General features: G+C 43.7%; 1 protein-coding gene across 8 annotated transcripts in view; it reads right to left on the bottom strand.

The window, feature by feature from the left end:
* Positions 1–17,036, bottom strand: part of GPR141 (G protein-coupled receptor 141) — a 42,113-nt gene that overhangs the window by 13,866 nt on the left and 11,211 nt on the right. For 3 of the 8 annotated variants that reach the window (XR_006279213.1, XM_043508734.1, XM_043508735.1), the window contains exon 2: positions 5,128–5,254. The exons of 1 other annotated variant lie outside the window; for it this stretch is intronic. The gene's annotated coding sequence lies outside the window, so the exon portion shown is untranslated. Of the gene's footprint in view, positions 1–5,127; positions 5,346–17,036 lie in introns of all 8 variants that reach the window. 4 more of the 8 variants (XR_006279212.1, XM_043508733.1, XR_006279211.1 and 1 more) reach the window with 2 other exon arrangements.

Genomic DNA, 17,036 nt, shown 5'->3' on the forward strand with positions numbered 1-17,036 from the left:
CTGGGCAATGCCTGATGTTTGACCACCCTTGATTAAACAAAGGGATACTGGCAGATTCCCCTTGCCAAAGATGTGAAAGAAAAGATGGCATTCTCTACCCCAGAGGATCTGTTTCAATATACTGTTCTTCCTTTTGGACTGCATGGGGCACCTGCGACCTACCAGCGTCTTATGGACAAGGTCCTACGGCCCCATACCAGTTATGCAGCGGCATACCTGGATGATGTGATTATTCACACCGCCGACTGGGAAATCCAATTGGAAAAAGTGGAAGCAGTTCTGGACACGCTAAGATGGACTGGCCTCACAGCCAACCCAGCCAAGTGTGCTATAGGGCTAGCCGAGGCTAAATACCTTGGCTAAATTGTAGGAAGGGACATGGTCAAGCCCCAACTAAACAAACTAGAGGCTATCCAAAATTGGCCCTGCCAGAATCGGAAACAGCAAGTCCGGGCATTCCTGGGTGTGCTGAGGTACTACCAATGGTTTATTCCCCATTTTGCTACCTGAGCAAGTCCCCTGACAGACCTGATAAAAGCCCGGGGTCCGGACATGGTGAAGTGGACAGATGCTGCAGAGAAAGCATTCATGGATCTATGGACAGCCCTCTGCGGTAATCCCGTGCTTATAGCCCCAGACTTCAACAAAGAATTCATTTTACAGACAGATGCATCTGAAGTAGGAATGGGAGCTGTCCTATTGCAGATGGTTGGAGACGAAGAACATGCAATCCTCTACCTCAGCAGGAAACTCCTCCCAAGAGAGCAGAAGTATGCTGTGGTAGAGAGAGAGTGCATTGCTGTGAAATGGGCCATGGAAACATTACGTTATTACCTGCTGGGACAACGGTTTACCCTTGTGACCGATCATGCACTCCTCCAGTGGATGCAGCGAAATAAAGAGAAGAACGCAAGGGTGACCAGATGGTTTCTGTCCCTACAACCTTTCCAATTCACCATACAAAACTGGGCTGGAAGCCACCATGGCAATGTAGATGGTTTGTCACGGGTACACGGCCTGACGTCCCAAGTTGCCCAACTCCATAGTGTTGAGCAGAGGGGGGCAGATATGTGACAGGATTGGGCCAGATGGCTCAAGGAGAATGATAGAAGGCAGATATATTAGCCCCTGGTTAAGTAGGTCCCTTTTCCCTGGGTAAGGTAACAGGGAAGATTCCAGAACAATCAGGAACTTTCTGGAAACAATTAAGGCAGATAGGCTGATTAGAACACCTGCAGCCAATCAAGAAGCTGCTAGAATAAAATTAAGGCAGGCTAATCAGGGCACCTGGGTTTAAAAAGGAGCTCACTTCAGTTTGTGGTGTGCGTGTGAGGAGCTGGGTTCCCCCAACATCCCCCCCAACTCCCTACTTGATACCAGAGGAGTTGACCTGGACTGTGGGTTCACGAAAATGGCCAAACTGAGGGCTGCTGTGAATCTCTGAGAGGGATGAGGTGTGAAACATGCTTTCAGAAGTCTTAAAAGAGCAACACTCGGATGCGGAAACTACAGAACCCGAACCCCAAAAAAGAAAATGAACCTTCTGCTGGAACATCTGACTCAGATGATGAAAATGAACGTGTCAGTCCACTCTGCTTTAGATTGTTATGAAGCAGAACCTGTCATAAGCATGGAAGCATGTCCTCTGGAATGGTGGTTGAAGCCTGAAGGGACATATGAATCTTTAGTGCATCTGGCATGTAAATATCTTGCAACGCCAGCTACAACAGTGCCATGAGAACACCTGCTCTCACTTTCAGGTGACACTGTAAAAAAGAAGCGGGCAGCATTATCTCCTGCAATGTAAACAAACTTGTTTGTCTGAGCGACTGGCTGAACAAGAAGTAGGACTGAGGGGACTTGTAGGCTCTAAAGTTTTACATTGTTTTATTTTTGAATGCAAGTTTTTTCATATATAATTCTACATTTGTAAGTTCAACTTTTGTGATAAAGAGATTGCACTACAGTACTTGTATTAGGTGAACTGAAAAATACTATTTCTTTTGTTCAGAGCACTGTATACTTTGTATTCTGTGTTATAATTGAAATCAGCATATTTGACAATGTAGAAAATATCCCAAATATTTAAATAAATGGTATTGTATTATTGTTTAACAGCGTGATTAATCGCGATTAATTTTTTTAATTGCTTGACGGCCCTAAATATAACTTCCCTATTCCAACCTGCTATTCATAGAATCATAGAATCATAGAATATCAGGGTTGGAAGGGACCCCAGAAGGTCATCTAGTCCAACCCCCTGCTCAAAGCAGGACCAAGTCCCAGTTAAATCATCCTAGCCAGGGCTTTGTCAAGCCTGACCTTAAAAACCTCTAAGGAAGGAGATTCTACCACCTCCCTAGGTAACGCATTCCAGTGTTTCACCACCCTCTTAGTGAAAAAGTTTTTCCTAATATCCAATCTAAACCTCCCCCATTGCAACTTGAGACCATTACTCCTCGTTCTGTCATCTGCTACCATTGAGAACAGTCTAGAGCCATCCTCTTTGAAACCCCCTTTCAGGTAGTTGAAAGCAGCTATCAAATCCCCCCTCATTCTTCTCTTCTGCAGACTAAACAATCCCAGCTCCCTCAGCCTCTCCTCATAAGTCATGTGCTCTAGACCCCTAATCATTTTCGTTGCCCTTCGCTGTACTCTTTCCAATTTATCCACATCCTTCCTGTAGTGTGGGGCCCAAAACTGGACACAGTACTCCAGATGAGGCCTCACCAGTGTCGAATAGAGGGGAACGATCACGTCCCTCGATCTGCTCGCTATGCCCCTACTTATACATCCCAAAATGCCATTGGCCTTCTTGGCAACAAGGGCACACTGCTGACTCATATCCAGCTTCTCGTCCACTGTCACCCCTAGGTCCTTTTCCGCAGAACTGCTGCCGAGCCATTCGGTCCCTAGTCTGTAGCGGTGCATTGGATTCTTCCATCCTAAGTGCAGGACCCTGCACTTATCCTTATTGAACCTCATTAGATTTCTTTTGGCCCAATCCTCCAATTTGTCTAGGTCCTTCTGTATCCTATCCCTCCCCTCCAGCGTATCTACCACTCCTCCCAGTTTAGTATCATCCGCAAATTTGCTGAGAGTGCAATCCACACCATCCTCCAGATCATTTATGAAGATATTGAACAAAACGGGCCCCAGGACCGACCCCTGGGGCACTCCACTTGACACCGGCTGCCAACTAGACATGGAGCCATTGATCACTACCCGTTGAGCCCGACAATCTAGCCAGCTTTCTACCCACCTTATAGTGCATTCATCCAGCCCATACTTCCTTAACTTGCTGACAAGAATGCTGTGGGAGACCGTGTCAAAAGCTTTGCTAAAGTCAAGAAACAATACATCCACTGCTTTCCCTTCATCCACAGAACCAGTAATCTCATCATAAAAGGCGATTAGATTAGTCAGGCATGACCTTCCCTTGGTGAATCCATGCTGACTGTTCCTGATCACTTTCCTCTCCTCTAAGTGCTTCAGGATTGATTCTTTGAGGACCTGCTCCATGATTTTTCCAGGGACTGAGGTGAGGCTGACTGGCCTGTAGTTCCCAGGATCCTCCTTCTTCCCTTTTTTAAAGATGGGCACTACATTAGCCTTTTTCCAGTCATCCGGGACTTCCCCCGTTCGCCACGAGTTTTCAAAGATAATGGCCAAGGGCCAAGGGCTCTGCAATCACTGCAATCACAGCCGCCAATTCCTTCAGCATTCCTTTGTTTATACATCCAAGGAGCACCTTTTGGTCATATGACTGCAATGGGAGTTTATGTTCAGCTATTATTCACCATGACTCCTAAATCCATTTCAGAGTCAGTGCTTCCCAGGATAGAGTCCCCCATCCCGTATGTATTTTTTGGTTTCTTTTTCGCTAGATGTATGGCTTTATATCTTACCACACACATAGTAATACACATATTGTGTGCTTGTGCCCATATCCAGAACACACTGTATCAGTGACTAGTCCTTTTCCATATCTTTGTGTCATTTGTAACCTTTATTATTAATAATTTTATATGTTCTCCCAGCTCATTGATAAAAATATTAAATAGCTTAGGACCAAGAACGCATCCCAGTGGGACCCCCCCCCCCCAGAAACACATGATGATTAATGATGAATCCCCGTGTACAATTACATTTTGATATGTATCAGCCAGTTTTTAATCCATGTAATATATGCCATGTTGATTATGTATTGTTCTAGTTTCTTAATAAAAATATCATGTGGTACCAAGCCAAATGTCTTACAGAAGTCTAAGTTTATTACATCAACACTATTACCTTAATCAAGCAAACTTGTAATCTCATTTTTAAAAAATCAAGTTTGACAAAATCTCTAAAATGTATTATAATCTGTGTCGACAAATAAATTAAGCTGTCTCTCTCTCGCAAGTGTCTTTGCAAAATTTACTCTGTGATAAAGATCTGTATCAGGACTGTCAGAATTGCCCTCCATAATCATGTAGATTTTCATGTAATCCAAAGGTTGGACTCCGTGGAAAAGGCATTTATATTCTTTGTACAGCTGACTGGGACCTGTTTTCCCTCTCAAAATTTCAATTAGAACGAAAATTTTTCTTTTGTGTTGAAGTTTTTAGTAGAAATTGTTTTGGTTTTCATAACAGCTGAAAACCCTAAACCAAAATTTTACAAATTATCGACAACCAAAAACCAAAAATTTTCATTTTTTTTACAAAAACCTGGAAAATTTTAAAAATACATTTTTTCCATAAAAACTTTCATTTAGTCAAAAAGCTATTTAATGTTAAAAAAGTATGACAGTTTTTGACTCATTCTAATTATTTTTGACTAATTCTAATTGAGTATGCTTATAAAATTTGCAGATGACACCAAGCTGGGAGGGGTTGCAAAAACATGGGAGACAGGATTAGAGTTCAAAACGACCTTGACAAATTGGAGAATTGGTCTGAAATCAACAAGATGAAATTAAATAAAGACAAGTGCAAAGTACTTCACCTGATTGACAGTGACTGCAATATCCACACTCCAACAAACAAACAGATCCCTATGAAACTTGTAAAATAAATTTCTGCTTAGAGAAAACTGAAGTGATTAAATATATCAGATAGGAGAGTACACATTTACTGTACATACCTATAATTTTTCCAAACAATTTTTAGAGATCTCTGTCACTTTTTCTGTAGTTCATTTACTGGATGTGAGACGGAGGTCCCTCTGTGTGTCCCGCCATCTGACTGAAACTTTTCAGTAGAAATCCAGTCTATCGAAGTAGATGTAGACAAAGGACATATAATTTGTCACTGGAATGATGGAAAACAAAGGAGACTTCCAAAAATGCTGTATTCTTAGTTCTGTTTTTTTGAAAATAAATAAATAAAAATGGGGGGAGTTACACAATAGAACTTTCCTTACAATCTTCTTTACCCTCCTAGCTGTCATCTGACTTACCACCAGCAGCATCAGAGAAAAAAAGAGAGAACAAACCCAAAATTTATGCACAAAAGAGGAAGGAGGAAGGGGAGGAAAAATGACCTCCATATACCAGAAACCCAAAAGAGTATGTGTTAGGAAAATAATACCACAAAAAAGCAACTAATAAATGTTTCTTCCCATACCAGCACAGCATAAATAAGTAACAGTTATGAAAAATGATTGTACAGAAAAGCGCTTAGATTTATTTAAAATAAGAAAGAAAAAGCCAGTTGGATATATTTTTTTAGTTACAAACTTTGCTTTCAAACCAGTTACAAATTGAATCACAGAACAGATTCTGCTTTTCCAAACACAGACACTTTGTTCCTAATCAGGGTTTGTCCTCCACACTTTGAAGCTCATTGATTTGTATCTTCATTTGTGCAATCTAAAATAATAGATCCAGATTCTCAAAGGTATTTAAGTGCTTAGCTCTCATTGAAATCAATGAAAGTTAAGTACCTGAATACCTTTGACGATCTGAGCCTAAATAAATGGTTTTCAATTAAAAATAAATGTCATTATGTTACTTTCTCCTTTGGACCCTGTTGAAAGCAGTGACCCTGATCCTCAGCTGCATTAGGGCAGCTTTGTGCCTAAAGCTTTTTTACATAGTCCCTGGGTTTCCCTTGCATAAGGGGATGCTCAAGTGGTTTAGAGTCTCAGTAACAGCATTTGTATCTTTTCTGCCTCCCTGGAGTCAGTCCAGAGGATATGGGCAGGGGAAAGGACACTGGCAAGCCCTGATACCTTAGTAATCTCTACCTGCCCCAATGACCCTTTGGCAGTACTGGATTTACCATGGCGCCACTGGGGCTGGCCCACGGTCCAAATGGGCCCCAGCCTGGCCTACTCTTCTCCGTCCCCTGCTATCTCCTGCGGGGGCAGAAGCTTGGTGCTCCCAGATCCTGGGGCTCCTACTGCAACAGGGCAGGCTCCACCGGCAGCCAAGCTCTTCTCACGCCTCTTCCCCCAACGTGCCGCATTCCCTCCCCTCCCTCTCCCTGCCAGCGAATAGCTGTTTGCCAGCACAAGGGAGGTGGAGGAGTGGAGCCGCAGTGTGCTCGCCGCTCAGGGGAGAAGGCGGAAATGAGGCGGGGGCGGGGCCTTGGGGAAGGGGGTGGAATCAGGGCATATCCCCTCCAGCCCCCTGCCATGAGCTGCTCAGGGCATGAGGCTGGGAGCACCCCCACGGCCCCAGCCCACACCTCCACAACCCCAGCCCTTACTCCTGCACCCGCCACACACACCCAGCCCTCCCATGAACCCAGCCCTGACTCCTACATCCCCCACACATACCCAGTCCCCCACACCCAATGCCCTGACTCCTGCACCCCCCACATCTCCACCACCAAACGGGAGCTCCTGCATGCCCCCCCACAATTCCCACCTGCACCCCTCGCATCAAATGGGAGCTGCCCCAGGTAAGCACTCTACACCCCAACCTCCTGCCCCAACCCTGAGCCCCCTCCCTCACCCTAACTCCTGGCCAGACCCTGCACCCCAACCTGCTCCTGCACCCTAACTCCCTCCCAGACCCTGCACCCCCAGCCCTGTGCTCAGTGCACCCCCACCCTCAGCTCAGTGCAGAGAGAGATGAAGAGAATGGGACAAAACCAGGGAGAAGGTAGGTACCTGCTCTATGTGGGCAGAGGGAGATTCTGTTTACCCCCTCCCCAGCCCTGCTGCACTTGCAGTTTACCCCCAGCCCCTCCCTTGCTCCAGGGACCTACCCTAGCTCTCACCCCATTGTGATTTTGCCCCAGGCCCCTGCCTTGCTCCACTCAACAGGGACTAATCCTCCCCCCATTCCCTATTGTGCTCATCTTGCCCCTGGCCCCTGGCTCGCTCCAGCTGGGGACCAATCCTTCGCCCCCTCCCCCCATACCCTGCTGTCAGGGTGGATAAAAATCAATGATTTGTTTAAAAAAAATCAAAAAATCGGATTTTTTTAATTTAAAATGGATTTTTGAGGGGAAAAACCTATCTAAAGACAGTTTTAATTAAGATACATTATATCTCATCATGGAATAGGGATTATAAATTCTAATTCTATAGTATGAGACAATATATTCATGTAATGTTTAAGAAAAGTTTTGTAAATGAGTTCTAATAGTTCATGGATTAGGGATCCAATCTTATGGGGTTCCACAGGCTTCTGAATAGATTATTTAGGTTAATCTTTCTATCTACCCAATGGGACACAGTGCTGAGTCTAGAAGATACCATCAGAGATGCTTAATTTTGCAGTTCTCAAACTGTGGGTTTGTGTCTCCAGGGGTAACATGCTTGCTAACAGCAAAAATGTTTTAAATAAATAAATAAATACTATATAGAGGTGAGAAATAACAGACCTCAACTCTATTGTCCCTCTGCAAATTTGTGTTCACAGAGTCAATCCTTTACCTCTCTCTAAAAGTGAAAAGTTTCAAAAAGTTCAATGAATAGAAGATTGTTGGGGGCAGATCTGGACAAGGAGAAGAAGTCTGGAGATAAATGTGAGAAGCGCGGGACAAATGCTTTTTTGTTAAAATATTATATTTGCTGTTGAAGAAAAAAAATCCAGAATACTTAACGATGTTGTTTTAGTTAAATAAAACAATTTAAATGTCTGTCTGGTGATGTTCTCCTAATACAGGATGGCAAGAAAATCCTCCAAATATTAATGATTAACCTGTTGAATTGTTCAGCTCCCAATGACTTCATAAATATCTGCTTCAATTATCTTTGGTAAATGAAATAACCAAACAATCATTAATTTTCTGATATAGTTGTAAAACTCATCTGAAAAGTTTTCAGAATAAATCACTGTTTAAAAAAGTTTAAATTTAAAAATTTAAAAAAGTATAGTGTGTACCTTCTAAAAATGAAATCTACATCTATCTCTGAGTTTTGAAGAAAATGTATTAAGGTTATAACAACCAACAAGAATGCACTTTTATGTAGAAAACCATGATTAAATCGAGTCTTCCTGACTCGTGATTTAACTCATAATTTAAATCAAATCCACCCTGCCCGCTGTGCTCTTTCCCCTGGCTCCTTCATTCCCCTAGGGGGGCCCACAAATATGTTTGGTGCCGGGCCCACAAAAAGTTAATCCGACCCTTCCCTTTGGTGTAACGGCATTCAGCACAATTTACAGTAAACCACAAGTTCCTTTAAATTATGCTAGGAAACTGAAGGAGAAACCAAACTAGGCTTCAAAACAGCGAGAAAAAATTGCAAGAAGAACCATAATAAAATCTTATAATAAGATTCTTTGTCACTCAGTCTCAGTCTGGAAATTTTAGAGATGCTTCCCCTTCTCCCATTCATCAGTCAGATTTCTGAAGCTTAGTCTTCACTCCCAGGGAGCCTCTAAGCTAACCACAGTACTAACCCCTTCTGTCCGTTCCTCAGATGACCCTTGGATTTCATTTCCACTCTAAGCAAAGGATCCAACCTTACTACCTAACTGGCTTTTCTTTTTTCTCTGGAAAACTTTTAAAATCATCATGCTGTGGGTTTCCATAGCAACTGGTATTCAGTCAGCGTAATGTTTTCTGTCATATGCCCTTTGTATGCCACAATGGATTCTCAGATTTAAAATCTGAACAATGCTCTTTTTCCTTCTGTGGCTCCCAAAACACCTGGTTTTTATCCTGTGATCGTTGTGTGCCAGAATCCTTTGTGTTCTATATCTCAGAATCCTTTGTGCTGTTTCAGGGGAAAAAACGCTGTACAAAATAATGTTTTGCTTTAAATCCATTATGCACATTATGCCAAAAGGACATATTTACTCTGAAGTCAACAGGGTTTCTCATGTGAATGAGGTCTACCCATGTGAGTAGAGGTTTGCATGTTGGAGCCCTGAATCCATATAATTTTGATATAGTTACAATCATCAAAAATATAAAAGTATCATTTATACATTATTACAGAAAATTCCGTAAATTATACATTCCCCAGTGCTGAAGCGATTGAGGTGTGTGTGTGAGAGAGAGATAGAGCAGTGAGAGAAGCCAGCAAACCATGATTAAGGCTGTGATTCTGTCACAGAAGTTGCGGATGTCACAGATTCCATGACTTTCCGCGACCTCCGTGATTTTCGCAGCTGCAATGGCCAGTGTGTCTGATCCCTAGGGCCAGCTTCTCGGGCACTCTGCAGCCAGCCGCACCAAGCGCTGCTGGGGTGGCCCTGGGGCCAGCCGCACTGGCCGCTGCTCAGGTAGTCCCAGGGCGACTGGCCCCAGGGAGTTGTTGCTCGAGCAGCTGGCCCAGGGGAAACACCCAAGCAGCAGTCCCAGAGCAGCTGGCCCTGGGATAGCGGTCCCAGGGGCAGCCCTGAGGAGTGCGGAGCAGCAGTCCCAGGGGCTGCCTTGGGGCCAGCTGCCTGAGCACCTGTGCAGCAGTCCCGGAGGAACCCCAGGGAGCACTTGAGCAGCAGTCCCCGGTGCCTCGGAGCAGGGATGGCTGGGGGCAGTCAGCCCCTGTGGCCAGTGCGGGGGCTAGCTGTTGGCCCTCTGGCCCCCACTGCCTGGTGTCCTAGCAGCAGTGCCAGCGGCCCCAGGTGCTGCTAAGTTTTAGTCAGGGATATTTATATAGTAAAATTCATGGACCGGTCACGGGCCATGAATTTTTGTTTATTGCCCATAACTTGTCCATGACTTTTACTAAAAATACCTGTGACAAAATCTTAGCCTTAACCATGATTCACTGGCTGGGGAAGCTACAGTGAGAAGTGAGAATCTCAACCAGCAATCCACAGATATGTGGCTGGTTGAGGCTGCTTGGACCTTGGAGCTACAGTCTTCTTAGCTTCTTAATTAGCAGTTCCCCACTCTTCATCCTCCTCCAGACAAAGGACTTTGCTGGTGTTAGAGAGAGGAGATGAGCAGTAAAGATCAGAGCTCTAAGTTCTACTGCTGCCCAAACAGTTATAGTTGGTGCCCTCTCGATGGATCATGGGCTGACACTCTGAAGAGCCACACATGGCTTTCCAAACTGAGACTGCCTGAGAGCTTACTTCTTGGGATCTGGGAGGACATTTGTAGGAAGGGCTTTGAGAAGGCTTTGATGAGCTCCATCTTTTGTGCTGCCTATCTGCATTGACCCTCGTTTATCCCCCACACATCCTTCTCCTCTACCTCCACATGCATCATTATTAAAGCTATCCCTCCAATTTCTCTTGCGTTGGGTGTCTCCCTCCCACATGTATGTCCCGTGTATGTAGCTTCTCCACCCCCTCTGCCTCTCTGGTAACAATGAAGGTTTTTGTCAAACAGAGGCCTCCTCAGGGATGAAGCTCTCAGTTCTGCTCTGTGGGAGTTGACACTTCCCTTCTCCCTGTTCTGTCTCTGCTGCTTGATCAGTTGGAAAGAGTGAAGGTAGCTCACACTACAACACAAAGACCTGTAACATGACTTCACTGTGATTAGCCCATGTTGTGTGCTGTTATATGTGCAGTGACTCAGGCCTGGCCTATGCTAAAAAGTTTTACCAGTAAAACTTGCCTTATTTCTGCACATCCTTGCGTGAGTCCATACTCAGTTTTGAGTCCTGTCAGTAAAACCCTGACTTTCTGTCAGTCAAGTTAAACCACCTCCTGAATGATTTAATTCCTCTAGCAGCACCATTCCACAGGTACAGTACCTGTGTATCACCTGTACCAGTAAAACTGTGCACCAGCAACAGTTCCCCAATGCCCCATGATAGTGACGGCTCTGGTCACAATGTTGAACTCTGCTCATAGAGGTCACATTGACCGTAAACCTACCCCCCACCTCCTTTAAAATGCCCAGGATGTTCTGGCAATGCCTCTCTTCCTGTTACACCCCTTTGTGAGGACACAGGATATGGCGTGCTGTAAAGCTGCAAGGAAGCCTTGTGCTGCTGCCTAGTCCTGGCTTTCCTTGGCTTGGTGAGAAGGAGCAGCCCAGTGTGGAATCCCACAGAAATAAAAACATTTTTGCAGACGTTTCAAAGGAGCTGCCGAAGCTGGGGTGCAATAGGAACAGGCAGCAATGTCAGGCCACAGGGAAGGAACTGCAACAATACTATCAAAAAGCAAGGGAGGCCAACAGAGAAGCGGGGCCTCCTTCCCTGCCCCATGCCACTATTACGTGGAGCATAGTAAATGTGTCACATCTAGTGTGTGTACAGAAATATGAGGTTTTGCAATAGAGCCTGGGCTATGTCCGTGTTTTATCTGCAGTGTGTTTCTTTCTCGCTGGAGGGTGGAGGTTCAGAGCCTGTCAGTGACAATGGAAAGTGTAATAAGGTGCATGTGTGTTAAGAGGTGTGGCTCAGCTTTGGATTTCCTTACTTGTATGGGTTTGTAATGAGTGGGTTTTGCCCATAAGGAGCCTTTTGCAGGTTTCTAATGCAGTTGTTGTTTGTTAGAATATAGAATACTGGATTTGAAAGCAAGCGTGCAAAGCTTTCATCATTTAGATACCATCTTACATTATTACATCCTGTTGTTTCACAGTAAGTTAGCACACATGATGCAATGTAGTTCTGTGGTATTACACAATGGGACACTAAACAGTGGCATTAAAGGTTTTTTGGATTATATAGTCCTAGTAATTTCGGTAATGGGTAATGACTATAGCGATGTTCAGGTATCAGATAATAACAATAAAAAAAATCCCTAGCCCTTTTTCAGCAGTAGATCTCAAAGCATTTTACATAGGAGGTTAGTATCATTATCTCCATTTTAGAGATGGAGAAACTGAGGCACAGGGATGAGAAGTAATTTGCCCAAGGTCACCCAGCAGGCCAATCGTAGAGATGCAAATAGAACCCAAGTCTCTTCAGTCCTGGTCGAGTGCTCTATGCGGCGAGGCCACTCTGCCTTGTCTTCTGCATTGGGTGGTTCTAGAATGTTTGTGTATCCAGGAATCAGATTACGGATAGGGGAAATAGTCATGGTATTCTCAAGATCAGCACATAAACCCACATAGCTGACTGTTTTTTATGAAAATCATACAACAACGTTGACATTTTCAGTTGTTTTCATTAGGCTTCATGGTTAATGTGCCACTATGCTTAATGGGAGCAGTCCATACCTTTGAATATCTGCAGACTCAGATAATGCTATATCCACAAGGTTATGGGGAGTAAACTTTGTTTTAAGCGAGTGCATAAATTCTATAGAAAATGGTGAGGGCATAGGAGAAATCATTTAATTTTGGAGGTTACAGTTGATGGCCTGTGATATACAGGAGGACAGACTAGATGAGCTACTGGTCACTTATCTCTAGATTCTGTGAGAACAGAGATGCAGAGCCACACTCAACCCAGCCCTTAACAAGCCTCTATAATATTGCTTTGGTTGGTATTAGAGCTGGTGGAAATTTTCTCTGATTTTCAATAGAAAATGCAATTTCTGCACAATCAAAATTTTCCATGGGAACGTTGCAATTTTGCTAAAAACATTGATTTTCCATGTACAAAAATAAAAACAAAATGTTTGCTGTTGGACTCAAGCAATGTGAATTAAAACATTTTGGTTTGTTGAACTGAAATGAAACATTTTGTTTCAAACCAGTTAGACACTGAACAGCATCTGGCTAAGGTGCCTCATGGGAACTGGTTGCATCATGCCCCCATCATTCCTTATGGGCTGCACTCCCTGGCTGGATTACCTTACCGTGTTTCAACATTTCTACATTGAAATTCTTCAGAAATGTCCGTTCTGCTAAAAATTTTGATATTTAACTTTTCATTCGGCTTTTGGATTAAAACATATGTGGATACCCTGGAATTTCCTTTGGGACAGAAAATCTGATTTTTACCAGCCCTAACTGGTGTCTAGTTTCAAGCCCTAGATAGGTATGGAAGATTTGGGTACACCTCGCTGAAATTCAGTCATGTTCACTCAGCTAATGGCCAAGATTTTGCTACAGTATATATCTATATTTTTCTTTGGACATTAAAAAAACCCAAAAGTGTTACATACCATCTTGCAGAGAATAGTTTATGGGAGGGAAAGTTTACATTTCCATCAGCAACATACTGAGCAGCAAACAGAATGTGATTATTTTAGCAAAGCTATACTACACAACTCCAGCTGTGTTATAATGCAGGTGTTAGAAAGCTATATTATTTTAAACTTGTAACTAACAGGGAAGTGCCTTAATAACATGCCAAATAAAACAAATGCAAATAGGTAGTAGGTTACAGAATCACTATTTCCTGTCCGTTGGGCATCTGGGTCAGATACTCAGTTGGTATAAATCAGTATTACTTCATTGACTCCAATAGACTACACTAATTTACACCAGTTGAGGATCTGGCCCAGATTACTAAATCTTCATGGCCTGACTTCCCTGTTGCAGAAAGGCCCCTTTCCACTGTTTGAATGGTGTAAAATGAGAATCAGGCCCTTTATGTTCAGGCATAATACATGCTGTATTGTTAGTGATTACTTCTAATTAGGGCTATCAATTAATCGCAATTAACTCACAAAAATTAATCGCGATTCATCGCCGTTTTAATTGCACGTTAATTGTTACTGTTAAACAATAGAATACCAATTGAAATTTTTGGATGTTTTTCTATGTTTTCAAATATATCGATCTCAATAACAACACAGAATACAAAATGCACAGTGCTCACTTTATATTATTTTTATTAAAAATATTTGCACTGTAAAAATGATAAACAAAAGAAATTGTATTTTTCAATTTACCTCATACAAATACTGTAGTGTGTTGTGAAAGAATTAAGAGAACTCTCATTTCTGTGGCTTTGTAGTAGGCTGCTCTGGCCTGGCCTTGACTCGCTGTTTGGTGAGATAAGCAACTGTTATGAAAAAGGCCTGGAGTTAGCAAAATTTTGTGTAAGCATTTTATCGCAAGTGAAGGTTAGGTCTAAATGCAACAATAATGGGCTTTTACTCATTGGCTGAAGAACTCTGTGCACGAGGGCAATGGAACCTACTGATTCGTGGAGGGGTTCGGGCACGAGGGCTGCATGTATCACCTACTCATATATATATGATGTGTAGACAATGCACAAGGTCCCCCTCTGACTAGCAGGGGGGCACCACGCTCGAGCGTAATAAACAGAAACTTTGCAAAGACTGATCAGTTGTAACTCATTTATGTGCCTCAGCCTAGACTCGAACTGTGTGTGTGACCTATTGGGTATAATTCGTAACAGTTTTTTGTGCGTGACCTATCAGGTATAATTCACAACAAGTGTGATCTTTATCATGAAAGTGCAGGTTAGCTATGTACATTTTTTTATTACATAACTGCACTTAAAAACAAAACAATGTAAAACTTTAGACCCTACAAGTCCACTCAGTCCTACTTCTTGTTCAGCCAATTGCTCAAACAAGTTTGTTTACATAATGTTGCCCGCTTCTTATTTACATTGTCACCTGAAAGTGAGAACAGGTATTGGCATGGCACTTTTGTAGCTGGCACTGAAAGGGATTTACGTGCCAGATATGCTAAACATTTGTATGCCCCTTCATGCTTCAGCCACCATTCCAGAGAACATGCTTCTATGCTGATGGCACCCATTAAAAAAATAATACATTAATTACGTTTGTGACTGAACTCCCTGGGGGAGAATTATATGTCTCCTGCTCTGTTTTACCCACATTCTGCCATATATTTCATGTTATAGCAGTCTCAGATGATGACTCAGACATGTTATTCATTTAAGAACACTTTCTCTGTAGATTTGACAAAACAAAAATGTGAGATTTTTAAAGATAGATATAGTATTTGACCCAGGGTTTAAGAATCTGAAGTGTGTTCCAAAATCGAAGAGGGATGAGGTGTGGAACATGCTTTCAGAAGTCTTAAAAGAGCAACACTCCGATGCAGAAACTACAGAACCCAAACCAAATAGGTCCCACCCATCAGATCCCCCTACTTCAACCCCACAACCCCTTTTGCTCCTTTCTGCTCCCCCACTCCTCACTGTGGCCCCAAGACAGGAGAATCTCTGTCCCCGTGCTATGGCGCCCGGGGGAGGGAGAGCTCCTCCAGTCCAACAGCTGCAGCGGTCCAATGGCCGCCACCCCTTGTGCTTTTGTGGGAGACCAGGGTCAGGGCACTGGGGCATCTCCTGCTCTGTCTGCCAAGCACTTCTGCCAGAGAGTGGGGTCAGGCGCGTGGGCTTCCCCGGCTGCCTGCGGCTTCTGCCAGGGACAGGTAGGGGGTGCTGAGACTACCCCTGCCTAAGAGCTTGTGATGGGGAAGGGGTCGGGGGCCGCTGGAGGGGGCTTCCTCCGTCCTGCGGCTTCTGCCAGGGACAGGGTCAGAGGGTGCCAGGGAAGGGTTCCCCCACCCTGCCCGTCCTGCGCTGCTGCTGCTGCAGAGTGGAGTCGAGGTGCGGAGGCTTCCCGTGACCCACCCCACCCAGCAGCCAGGGCTCCGGCTGTGGATTTTTTCCAGAGCTCCCTAGTTGGCTGGGGCCCAGGGTACAGGCCCTGTCGGCCCGGTGGCTAATCCGCTTCTGACCGGCCTCTCATTTCATGATAGACACTGGGCTTGTCTACACAGTGAACTACTGCACGACCATTCGCAGTGGTACAGTGCTTTTATGGCACTTTCATTGCGTCTTATAGCACGCAGGTTTACTGCAGTGTAATTCACCATGTAGACAAACCCACAATAATAACCCATGATCATGATTCTGCTCTCCTCTACCATGGCTTTACACCAGCATACATCTTATCATAGCAAGTGTTCAAATTCTGGCTGATGTCACATATGAACTAAATTTGGTGGTCTCATGCTAGTTCCCTTTTCCTGCTTCGCAAAACCACCTGACAATTCATCATGATTAGCTGTCTCTGTTCAGGAGGCCCACAACAGAAATGCCTAGGGTGTTGCAGATCAAGAGTGAGGAAACTAGGCAGGATTATTTGGAGAAAATTTATATGCTAGCCAGCAGCTCTATGTCTGGGCCAAACCAGGGTTGGTAATGCCTCACTTACACAAGCACGAAAGTCACTCACAATTTTTTGTTAAAGAATAAAGTACCAAAAACACCCACATAAAGTTTCATGGTAGCTGTTCCCTATACCAGAACTTTCATAAAGACAATACTGTAGATGGTTACCCACTAAAACACATCACAATCGATTGTGCTTCTCCTTTCCAATGAACAATGAAATTTTTTTAATTCACAAATCTATAGAAATAACAGCTCTGACTCTAACAACCACCCTAACGTTTCCTGTCTCTATTGACATTCTCTACTGACATTCTGCTCTGCCCTTAGTCACTTATTACTGAGAGCATTTGAAGCATCCAGAAAAATTTGCACAAAATGCCAACTCAAACACCAATCTAGACTCTGATATTTTCAGAAAGGCTGTTATTTATTTTTAATAACGGCGCACTTCCAGCAATATATCACCTGCTTAATTTTATCTCTTCCTGCAGGTTTTTGCTGGTTTACATCTGTCACATACCACTAGATTTTCAATAGACGTGCTTTTCATCAAAAATCCAGTACAGCCATTCACTTGTTAACAGAACTTGTTCACAGCAGCATGATAAAAATCCTTGAGGGAAGAGTGATTGACAGGGAAGGACACTTGCTCCCATCTTAAAGGTGAG

Source organism: Dermochelys coriacea, chromosome 2 (assembly GCF_009764565.3).
Source record: "Dermochelys coriacea isolate rDerCor1 chromosome 2, rDerCor1.pri.v4, whole genome shotgun sequence".
NCBI classification, from domain to species: Eukaryota; Metazoa; Chordata; order Testudines; family Dermochelyidae; genus Dermochelys; species Dermochelys coriacea.